This window comes from Citrus clementina, unplaced genomic scaffold (assembly GCF_000493195.1).
Source record: "Citrus clementina cultivar Clemenules unplaced genomic scaffold, Citrus_clementina_v1.0 scaffold_3, whole genome shotgun sequence".
NCBI classification, from domain to species: Eukaryota; Viridiplantae; Streptophyta; class Magnoliopsida; order Sapindales; family Rutaceae; genus Citrus; species Citrus x clementina.
The window spans coordinates 5,199,363-5,209,689 of record NW_006262339.1 but is presented as its reverse complement, the minus strand read 5'-3'; the positions used below and the strand labels follow the sequence as shown (position 1 = coordinate 5,209,689).

The window sequence follows — 10,327 nt, the reverse complement described above, 5'->3', positions numbered from 1 at the left end:
GATACAAAATACATTGACCCTTAATAAGATCAAATGCCTAATCAACTTTATCTAAACTTAAGTTGTTCAACAATAATCCCCCAAGGAAAATGAGATCAAAAGCATCGAAAACAAATGCAAATAAGGGCAAAAAATGTCAATTGACGTTAAGGGCAACAATTAACATGGATTGCTATGGTTAAATATGTTGAAAAGTCATTGGCGGTGCATGCAATTGGCAAAAATGGCGGTGCATGCAATTGATGAACTTGCATTCAAATTGAAAAGAAAAACATATGCATGCATTCAAAAAAATGGGAGCCAAATTTGTTGACAAATTTTGGAATTGGTGCAATTTAGGTGCCTAATTGTTTTTGAAAAAATTGTTGAAGTTAGTGTAATAGTGCACCCCATTTTCCCTATGAATAGAGGGGTGGTTCTTCATTTGTTTTATCATCCCAATTGAGAGAATTGAGAGCAATTGCAAGTGAAGTAATTTGAGAGATTTGAGAGAGCTTTTACTTGAGTGTTTTAGTGAGAATTCAATTGAGTGTATTGGGTTGTGGGTTTTGAGAGTTTTTTTTCCACTTTTGTAAATTCTCATTTGTTAGTAAGATTATCTTCTAATCTTTATCCGTTGATGTATGTTTTATGTTGAACCACATAAATTATTATGTTCTATTTTCTTTGCATTTATTTGTCACATTTATATTTATCCAAAAGTCACAGTCACCAGAATATTAGTAATTGCTCAACTTGCGCTTCCGCAACAAAATACAAGAAAAAAGTACAAAATGTGTAGTATAAACACTACAGAACTAAAGTTGCACTGCTATAATTTGCTCATTCACTTGAATAAGACATGCTATTACAAATAATAGAACCCAATACAAGCATCAGGCACCTACAATGAAATTTCCAATCAACATAAATAATCTCTATGATCATGTAACCTTCATTAGCAAACGTTTACATCAGTAGTGTGATGCAACTAAAATTTAACTCAAAGCTGGTACCTTTCGCAGGGACAAATGAAGTGCAAACATTACACATCTATACCTAAACGAAGCGGTGCCAGTGATAGAAAACTCTCGTGCACGGCTATTATGGCGGTGATGTGGGCCGCCGTGATTGGTTAGTTGGTTGATTTTGGTGGCTAGTTGGCTGGTGGTGGCGCGGCTGTCGTGGCGTGAGTTTGTGCCGCCATTGGCTGTGCTTAGTGACGATTGGTGTGGGCCATGTGGTCGAACTGATGCCGCGGTAGAGGCTTGGAGTTGAAGCAGTGGCTTTAAGTCTTTGGCGACTTCTTTATATGTTATGGTTTTTTTTTTTTTGTGTTTTAGAATAAGAAATGTGTTCGTGTGTGACTGTGCGAATGTGTTATGTGTGTCACGTGTGCAGCATGTGTGTTTTTTTTAATCTTTAAGTGTTTGGGTCGGGTCAGGTCGGATCGGATAAGGCCCGAGTCCTAACCCGATATGATCGGGCTTTAATTTTAAGTCCGAACTTAACTTTGATCCTTAAATTTAAGTTGGGGTATGAAAATTAGGTCAATCAAAATAAAAATTGGATTAGATTTTATTGTCATCCCCAACAACGTGTAATTAAAAATCTACCTCTGAGCCCCGAGACACGTTATAATTAATTAATTAAAATTAAAACACGGTGTACAAAAGATAAAAAAAAATTAAATAGATGAAATTTTAACATCACGTGAAGAAAAGAGGTTAAAAATGAAAAAAAAAAGAGAGGACAAGACGTCCATTTTAAAATCAATCAGAAGAATTGTCGTAAATATGATGATGTCAGCGTATAGCATCGACGACAGGACGTCTACATGAAAGAATTAGAACGACACGTCATATAAATTATAAAAATAAAGACGATAGCTGTCTACGGTTTCGATAAAGAAACTTCAACTTTTCTGGGACAAAACTTGTGAAATTATGCGGGCCGCCGACCTCTCCGCCTTGTGTATCTGGTAGACTGGTATTATATTTACCCATTGCCAAATTAAGAAGCTTGTTTTAATTGATGGGTGAGAAGTTATTCTTTCTGCTGTCAAGGTCCCCGGCAAAATGGCAATATCGAGAGGTATGTTCAGTCCATAAGTCATACGGGTGATTGTCGGTTTTGTAAAATGATGATGTTAGTCATTAGAGCATATGATGAAAGAGTTCTTTTGCCGCTGGCCACTTACGCTATTGGGAAAGAATCAAAGAATATATATATATATATATATAGACAAGCTGCACACAAATCTTGACAACATTTTCAGGGAGGAGTAGTATCATCGATGCTCAATAGTTTATTCATCTGAATTCCTGCTCTGAATATAGCCTTGCTCAAGGTGTTTCATCTAGACAATTTTAAACTAGTAAGATTGTAATTGCATCTGAAACATTTTCAGTAAGCCTATTATATATGCCATTAAAGCTACCTTCCGTGTTTTTTTCAATTTTTCTTTGGTTGTTTTCTTTGGGAATGATCTGAAGAAAAGATCATTGCCAAAAATACCAGAATCTGATTCTATCAACTTCTTGTAAATGAATCTCGGTCCATAATCAATCTGGTTTCCTGACTGAAAAATCAACAGGCCATGAATCCAAAAGGCCAAGTTTCTCATCTGATTTGTGCAGGTGGGACCCACATATGCCTCAGTTAATTTCCTTTTTAAAGCTATCAGCGTGTGTACGAAAACTTTGGCAACAGTTCAATAACGTTCTAACTTTTAAAATAATTATGTTTAGAAATAATCAACCATTAAGAGATTATTTAAACATTTGATAAGATTTATTTGTACAAATATTGTAAGATTTAAAAGTAATTTAATAAATCTTACTGTTAAATTATTGTAAGAATGTAAATAAATAAATTAGACATAATGTTGAATAAGCTTTATTTACACATTTCTAAACATGTAGATAAAATATTTTTTACTGCTTGTATATAATAATTGAAAGCTAAAATAAATATTTTACATTATTAATTTATTCTTTCTCTCAATATAATTGGTAATAAAAATATTGTCTTCAAAGTTAATGATTTTATTTCCTAATTAATAAGAATAATTTTATTTTTTTTTATAATATATAGAACTAATCATCAAAATTTATTATAAGCTGAGGTGATCTTATCAAAAGTACTTTTTAAAAAAATTTATAAAACACTAAATTAACTTTTAAAATTTTAAAATCCCTTTTTAATCTCCCAAAAACAATCCCAAACGGCACTTAATTTAAAACTAATTGGAAATTCGGAATCGAGATGAATTAATGCTGTGATATCTACACTAATTGATTTAGCCATCATATAGAGAGGTGGCAACCATTCATAACCATTAACTTTGATGGTTGTATCAAATTTCCTGGAAGAAGACATGAAAATGAAAATTTTTGTTCTTTTCATTCATGTACGTATCATGAGCAATTCTCCGAAACAAACAAGATTACGTTGTTTCATGAATTAACTGTTCCATAAAGTGACTCAAGTGAACCACATTCTTCAATTGCAAATATCAAACACGTATACCATACGTCAAAATATCTATCCAACATTATTAAAGTCCATGTAATTGACTAACAACAAAACACCATCTTCTCATAGTAAATGCAAATGCAACCCCTCTTCGCAATTGCAGTAACAACCTACCATGGATTCTTTGGCCCTCTCTTGTCTTATCGTGCTTTCTCTTCCACTGCTACCATTTTTATCCGCTGCCAACATACCTTTGGGTTCAACTCTATCAAGCACCAGCAACAACTCTTCATGGATTTCACCTTCAACGGATTTTGCTTTCGGATTTCGCCAACTAAACAACAATTCAGATCTTTTCTTGCTTGCCATTTGGTTCAACAAAATACCTGAAAGAACCATCATTTGGCATGCCAATGAAGACAACCACCCAGAGGATCAACACTTGAGCTTACTGCCACCGACCTTCTGCTTAAAGATCTGGGAGGCCAAGCAATATGGGATGAAAAGCCCAACAAAATTGTATGAGATGCTGTCATGCTTGATACTGGTAATTTTGTGCTTATAGCCTCTGGTAACCATTCTGATTATGCTTGGCAGAGTTTTAAAAGTCCAACAAACACCATCTTGCCTACCCAAATATTGGATTTGGGTAGCGTGCTGGTTTCCAGGTTTACAGAAACCAACTTCTCCAAAGGCAGGTTTGAGCTCCATTTTTCAGATGGAAGCCTTCAACTAATTCCTGTGGCCTGGCCAACCCCATCCCAATACAAAAGTTAGTATACCAGCAATACTTACAACGCTAATTCTTCTGAGTCTGGTCACCAGCTGGTTTTTAATAAATCAGCTGACATATACATAGAAAATAATAATGGTCAAATTGTTCAATTGCCATAATGGTATCAACTATCTCATATTGCAGACCACTATTTTCGAGCAACATTGGACTTTGATGGAGTATTCACAGAATATGCTTATCCAAAGAATTCTGCTCCTAACCAAAGTTGGTTTACTATACAACGTCTTCCTAACAACATTTGCACTGCTACATCTGATGAGTTCGGTAGTGGTGCCTGTGGCTTCAATAGCTACTGCTTGCTTCAAAATGGGAGACGTTTTTGTGAATTCCCTCCAGAGTATTTATTTGTGGATCCAACTAACAGATTTAGTGGTTGCAAGCCAAATTACTGGCAAGGCTGTAGACCAGATGATGGATCTAGAAATGCAGAAGAGTTGTATGAAATAAAGGAACTTGCTGATGTAAATTGGCCGTTGGGAGATTATGAAATGTTAGAACTTTATAATCAAACAGAGTGTGAAACATCTTGTTTGCATGATTGCTTGTGTGTTGTTGCTGTGAAGCCATAGTTAATTATATTCTGTTATGGGCTTGCTGAAGTGGCTGGTGAGCTGGCATAAGTGGGATCCAAACGAGAGAGCAGTTAGTAATAATAGCCTGATTTGTTAAAGTGGATACACACGTGAGAAGCATACATATATAAGCTGTCTCTAAGCTAGCTTCAGAACCAAAGAGAAACACTTAAGCATTACAAAGAGGAAACGCTAATTGTAAAAGAGAGGTTTTAATCTGCAGTGAAAGTGTTCTTTGTAATCAGCCATTATTGTCAATAAAAGCTCCTGCCTTAGCTGGCATTTTACAGCCATGGATATAGGTTCCTCTGTGGAACTGAACCACGTTATTTTTTTGGTGTTCAACTGTTCTTGATGCTCTTGATTTCTTTCTTCTTATGTTTAAGTCTTAGTTGATTCTTTTCTTGAGTAAGTTACGGTATATTGCTCTGTCTTGCATAACAAATTAGTATCAGAGCTTGGTGTTGGTTGGGATTGAATACAAAAATGGCAAGCACTAGAGTTGATATTGAAAAGTTTAATGGAGATAATGACTTTTATCTCTAGAGCTTAAAGATGAGAGCAATTCTAATTCAACAAGGGCTTGACAGTGCCCTTGATGATGAAGAAGATCTAATGGCTAAGAAAGAAAGGGGAGAAGGTTCTTCAAGTCTTGGTGGAGACCAGAGAGTCATTAATAACAAGGCTCATAGCACGATTATTTTACATCTCTCTAATGAAGTCTTGAGAGAGATGTCAAAAGAAAGAACTGCATCTGGTTTGTGGGCCAAGCTTGAAGAAATGTTTCTGAAGAAATCATTAGCAAAGAGGCTGTACATGAAGAGGAGATTTTACACATTCTCGATGAAAGATGGAGTATCCATGAAAGACCACGTGGATGAGTTTAATAAACTCATTCTTGATCTTGAGAATGTCAACATAATTCTTGAAGATGAAGACAAGGTACTTATCATTCTCAGTTCCCTTCTAGAATCTTATGAACATTTTGTAGATACTCTCCTCTATGGAAGACAGACTCTCACGTTGAAAGATGTCAAAGATGCCTTGGAATCCAAGGATTTGAAGAAAATGGCAAAAGTGAAAGATCAGAGCAATGCAAAAGGCTTAATTGCCAGAGGAAAGCCAGAAAAGAAAAACAACAAGTAGAAGAAGAACAATAACCAGAAAGATAAAGTTGACAAAAGGAAGAAGAAGAGGAAGTGTTACTTTTGCCAAAAGGAAGGGCACTACATTAAGGATTGTTTCGAGAAAAAGAAACTAGAGGAACTGCAAAAGAACTCAAATGGGAAGGCTGCTGTAGCCTTTGAAGATAAAGGTGACTATGATGAAGCAGATGTCCTGGTGGCTGCAGAGAGGCACCCAACTGATAATGGGCTGGAGTATTGCAGCAAAGAGTTTAAAGATTTCTGTAAATCAAAGGGCATAGCAAGGCATAGAACAGTCACCTATACTCCACAGCAAAATGGGCTAGCAGAAAGAATAAATAGAACCTTAATAGAGAGGGTAAGATGTATGCTGTTGAATGCAAGTTTATTTAAAGGTTTTTGGGCTGAGGCAGTCACTACAGCTGCTTACTTGATTAACAGAAGTCCATCCTCAGCCCTAGGCTTCAAGACACCATAGGAGCTTTGGTTAGGGAAGCCACCAGACTTGAGTAATCTGAGAATTTTTGGGTGCCCAGCTTATGCTCATATAAAGCAAAGTAAGCTTGAACTAAGGGCTGTCAAAGGGTATTTTTTAGGTTATCCTGAGGGCATTAAGGGATATAAAATATGGACTCTCAATGGCAAACCATCCAGAATACTTATCAGCAGGGATATAACATTTGATGAAGAACAAATGCTTCAGTCAAAGGTAGAAACTGAGATTGAAGCTACTGAATCAGAAAAAGCAGAGAGAGTTGGACAGAAGGTGGAGCACTCTGACAGTTGTAAGACCTCTGAGGAGCCATCTGAACAATCCAAAGAAGAGAAGAAACTATTAGAATTGAAAACATACTAACTTGCTAGGGATAATGAGAGGAGAGTCATCACGATGCCAAAGAAATATGGCATAACTGACCTTATTTCCTATGCATTAACAGTAGCTGATGAAGTAAATGGTAGAGAGCCCTTGAGTTATAAAAAAACTATGTGCTGTGGTGATAAGATGAAATGGCATGCTGCAATGCAGGATGAAATAACCTCACTAAAGAAGAATAACGTTTGGATCTTAGTTGAAAAACCTCCTAACAAGAAACTAGTTGGCAGTAAGCGGATCTTCAAATTAAAGGCTGGAGCTTCAGAGAATGAACTACCAAGGCATAAGGCCAGACTTATGGCAAAGAGATTCACACAAAGAGAAGGAGTTGACTTCAATGAAATGTTCGCACATGTAGTCAAATACAGCTCCATTAGGTTGATGTTGGCCCTCTCTGCATATTATGACCTGGAGCTGGAGTAGATGGATGTTAAAACTGCTTTCTTACATGGCAGCCTTGATGAAGAAATTTTCATGGCACAGTCAGAAGGGTTCATTGAGAGAGGATCAGAGGATAAAGTGTGTTTGCTGAAAGAGCTTGTATGGCCTCAAGCAATCTCCAAGGTAATGATATCTAAAATTTGATGAGTTCATGCTAAACTATGGATATTACATAACCAAATTTGATAATTGTATGTATTATAAATTCATATCCTGTGATAGTGGCATTTACTTACATCTTTATGTTGATGACATGCTTATAGCATGTAAACAAAAAGGAAGAAATAGAAAAACTCAAAGTTGAACTCAGCACTGAATTTGAAATGAAGGATTTGGATGTAGCTATAAAAATTATGGGCATGCAGATAATAAGGGACAGGGACTCAAAGACTTTGTATTTATCTCAGGCTGATTATGTGAAGAAGGTATTGACAAGGTTTAGTATGGAGGATTCAAAACCTGTTACAACATCTTTGTCAGCACACTTCCAGTTATCCAAATCCCTGGAACTAACAACTGATGATGACCTTAACTATATGAGGAAGATTCCATATTCCAGTGCAGTTTGCAGCATCATGTATGCCATGGAATGCACCAGACCTGACTTGGCACATAGAGTTGGTGTCATCAGTAGATTTATGGGGAACCCTGGTAAAGATCACTGGAATGCAGTGAAATGGGCACTAAGGTACCTTCGAGGGACAATAGTAACTGCCATTGTGTTTGGAAAAATAGATGGAGCATCACCTGAAGTTGCTGGGTTTGTGGATTCTGACTATGCAGCAGACAAGGATAGAAGAAGGTCTATTACAAGGTTTGTGTGTACTGTGTGTGGAGGTGCAATAAGCTGGAAGTCCTCACTTCAATCAGTGGTTTCTCTCTCAACGACATAAGCTGAGTATATTGCACTCACAGAAGCTGTTAAAGAGGCAATATGGCTGAGAGGACTGGTATCTGAATTGAGGTTTAAACAAGAAGTTGTTAAAGTTAGTTGTGATAGCTCAAGTGCTATTCAACTAAGTAAAAATCCTAGTATCATGAGATAACTAAACATATTGATGTTAGAATGCACTTCATAAGGGATGAAATTGGCAAATGAGTGGTGAATGTGGTCAAGGTTCCTTCTGAGGTCAATCCAGCTGACATGTTAACCAAGCCACTGCCATCAGTCAGGTTCAAGAACTTGTTGAACTTGATTGGAAGTGTTAAATTGTAATTCAAGTTTACAGTTGCTGATTCAGTGTAGGGGGAAGCATAAACATAATAGAAATAAGGTGGAGATTTGTGAAGCCATAGTTAGTTATATTCTGTTATGGGCTTGTTGAGGTGGCTGGTGAGCTGGCATACAAACGAGAGTAATTAGTAATAACAGCCTGATTCGTTAAAGTGGATACACACGTGAGAAGCATACATATATAAGCTGTCTCTAAGCTAGCTTCAGAACCAGAGAGAAACACTTAAGCATTACAGAGAGGAAACACTAATTGTAAAAGAGAGGTTTTAATCTGCAGTGAAAGTGTTCTTTGTAATCAGCCATTATAGTCAATAAAAGCTCTTGCCCTAGCTGGCATTTTACAGCCGTGGATGTAGGTTTCTCTGTGGAACTGAACCACGTTATTTCTTTGGTGTTCAACTGTTCTTGATGCTCTTGATTTCTTTCTTCTTGTGTTTAAGTCTTGGTTGATTCTTTTCTTGAGTAAGTTACGATATATTGCTCTGTCTTGCATAACAGTTGCCATATATAATAATGCTAGACAATGTTGGAAGAAGAGATTCCCCCTTGCCCTTAGGGCGTATGACTATACAAGAACAAGATTTACAAAAGCTCTCATCAAAGTAAGGAAAGAAGGTTTTCTTGTTGATTTTAATGGCAATACTGGTGGCAAAAAAAGAATACCAATCTTACAAGGAGCAGTTCTATTAGGTAGCTCTGTATTCTTCAATGGACTTTTGCTACTAGCAATATCTCTTCTCGTCTTTGTGTGGCGCAAGAGAAAAGATGCAAAAATCCCTCCCCCACATCAAGAACTTACATTGTCCCCAATGTAAGATAATCAAAGCTCACATAAAAATTAAAGCGTAAGGATAAAAGATTAAAGGCAAAAACTTCCCTGAATTGCGAGCTTTGATCCTCATAACGTCTATGGGCTTGACGGGAATGGTGGGATAAATCCCACACTCTTAAAGTATGCGGCCAAATTCTGCTCCATCTTGTCACAGATTTCGATTCACGCAGCTGGAATGCAGGTCGTAGGCTGGTTGCGGACTATTGCTGCTCGATTGGAGCTTACGGGTACACGGCTGCTGGTTCAATTGCGTGCGGATGGTTGTGCTGCGCGGGTTGGTGCTGGTTGTATTGTGTGTGCGGGTTGGGACTGATGCTGCGAACTGGTGACGCTGGATCTGCGTGCTGCGGTTGTTGCTGCGCACTGGGGGATTGCTGGTGCTGCGTTGGTGACGCTTGTTGCGTTCCGTGCTCGGGCTAGGGCTGGTTCGCGCTGCGCGTACAGCTGGGGCTGATTTGCGCTGCGCTCTTCTGAGGCTTGCTTTGAGGGTACTGCGCTGCGTTGCGCGCTACTGGGCTGCGAGACACGGGATGCTGGTGCTGCGCTCGCGGGATGGTGCTCGATGCTGGTGCTGTGCGTGCGGGGTGGTGCGTTTTCCGGCGGGCTGGTTTGTTGTTGGTGTGCTGCAAGCGGCTGGAGAAGAAAACAAGTTCTGGAAAATTAGGGATTTTGTGAACAGTAAATTTTTAAAAAATTTTTTTTTTGTGATGAATCACTTTAAGACACCAAAAATTTCAGAAGTACTTTTTTAATAAACACGTGGGCACGCCTTAAAACTATTTTACTTTAAAAATTACATAAGTACTTTTTAGTTAAGACGTGGGCACGCCTTATCAAAAATTTTCTTCTGGCCAAAATAAGCAAACACTTTATTTTTTTTAAAAAAAATCTGAATCAAAATTAAAAGAAGTTATAACAAAAACCAAAATAAATAAATCATTTGGGTTGCCTCCCAAAAAGCGCCTTTGTTTTATGTC

General features: G+C 37.6%; 1 pseudogene; it reads left to right on the top strand.

Annotated features, from left to right (window-relative positions):
- The first annotated feature begins 3,631 nt into the window (after positions 1–3,631).
- On the top strand, positions 3,632–4,821 carry LOC18049960 (annotated as a pseudogene).
- The last annotated feature ends 5,506 nt before the right edge of the window (positions 4,822–10,327 follow it).